Source organism: Orycteropus afer, unplaced genomic scaffold (genome assembly GCF_000298275.1).
Source record: "Orycteropus afer afer isolate SDZICR_OR568_19922 unplaced genomic scaffold, OryAfe1.0 scaffold00420, whole genome shotgun sequence".
NCBI lineage: Eukaryota > Metazoa > Chordata > Mammalia > Tubulidentata > Orycteropodidae > Orycteropus > Orycteropus afer.
Window position 1 is genome coordinate 2435366 of NW_006922007.1, and position 1651 is coordinate 2437016.

At 45.1% G+C, this 1651-nt stretch overlaps 1 protein-coding gene across 1 annotated transcript in view; it reads left to right on the forward strand.

Moving 5' to 3' along the window:
* Positions 1 to 1651, forward strand: part of LOC103208281 (sodium/glucose cotransporter 1) — an 88781-nt gene that overhangs the window by 53979 nt on the left and 33151 nt on the right. The window lies entirely within an intron of this gene.

Here is a 1651-nt window from a genome sequence, read left to right on the forward strand (position 1 = left end):
AAGTGGTGCAGAGATAGAGAAAAACAAGCCTAGCCACTTTGCCTGTTGACAGCCTAGGCAGTGAATTGGGACGTTCTCTACCCTCCTGAAGGAGCTCTGGTGGTGTAGGGCGTAAAGCATTTGACTGCTAACCAGAAGATTGGTGGTTCAAGCCCACCAGCTGCTCTGCAGAAGGAAGATGGGGCAATCTACTTCCATAAAGATTTACTGCCTTGGAAACCCAATCAGGGTCGCTATGAATTAGAATTGACTCGATGGCAGTGGGTTTTTTTTTTTTTTTTTTTTTAGGTTCTACCCTCCTGAGGAGTATGGGTTAGGGCATCACTGTGGGCCTGCAGGTTCCCCCAGACCCCTCTGGGGGTCTCAGGCTAGATTTCCTGTTGCCTTTTTTTAGACAGTCTGGGTCAGTGCTTCCCAGTGTTGGCCTATGATGACACAATCTTCTGTCTACAGCAAAACTGGACAAAAAGGGATAATAATAGTTACGCCCTGCCATTGAGTCGGATCTGACTCATAGCGACCCCTCCTTGGATTTCTCAGGCGGTATCCCTATGGAAGTAGAGTTTTCCATATGTTCAACTATTGTATTTTTTGATCTCAGATTATGTCTTGTCTCCATTTTGAGGTTAGATGGCTTCATGAATGGATAATAATAGGAGATCTTTATTTACTTATTTATTTTAACTCTCTTGACAAAATTTGAAAAATTGGACACTCAGAGCTAGCCTTTCCCGGTAACACCATGTCTGGAAACCACAGATCTAGGGGGACTTGTTACAAGAGTATATGAAATGCATTTCACTTTTCAGGGAGTGGGAATCATCTGTGGGTCCTGTGAAGCCTCTTATGTTTTGTTTTCGAAGAGGTTTTGTTCTATTCCCCCCTTTAGGGGCAGGGGTGGGCAAGGAAGGGAAAGAATAATGTATTCAAGGACAACAGCCCACAAGTGGCAGGGCTCCACACTCTTTACCCACTCTCTGTCCCTCCCATCAGACCGATGGGACAAGAGGTGGTCCAGTTTGGTCTGTGGGTCTTTAGGTCTGTGTCCAGGGTCCCAAAGGCCACTGCTAATAGCAGGAGATGAGGGGGAAAGCAGTGGTCCAAAACTGAGGTCTTCCTTTAATAATTAAAATACCTGCCCATTGTAAAAGGAGATCTGGTGGTGCAGTGGGTGAGGCATTTGGAGGCTAACCAGGAAGGTTGGCGGTTCCAACCCACCAGCTGCTCTCTGGGAGGAAGACAACTTGATGGCAGTGGGTTTGTTTTTTCCCTTTGTAAAGAAGTTTATGGGAGACTTCTGATAAGATGGAGGAATAGGCAGACAAGCAACACAGACTCTCTTCAATAAAGAAAAGAAAAACCAATTGACAGAGATACAGAAGATAATCCTGGAACCCTGAGCTTAAAAAGAAACTATACAGAAGTGGATTAGGCACCAACTAGTGGAAAAACCTGAACAAAAACAAGACCTAAGAACAGGCTCTGTTGGCCAGGGTTGGCAAGGACATACGAGAGGCTGACAAAGGAAAGGAGACAGGTGGTGAGTGTATAAGTGCTGTCAACTAGTGAATAGAGGAGCACAGCACAGTACCCTGCCTGTATAGATAACATACAAACAAAACAAAGAAAACGAAAATTGTGGGCAAGTCAC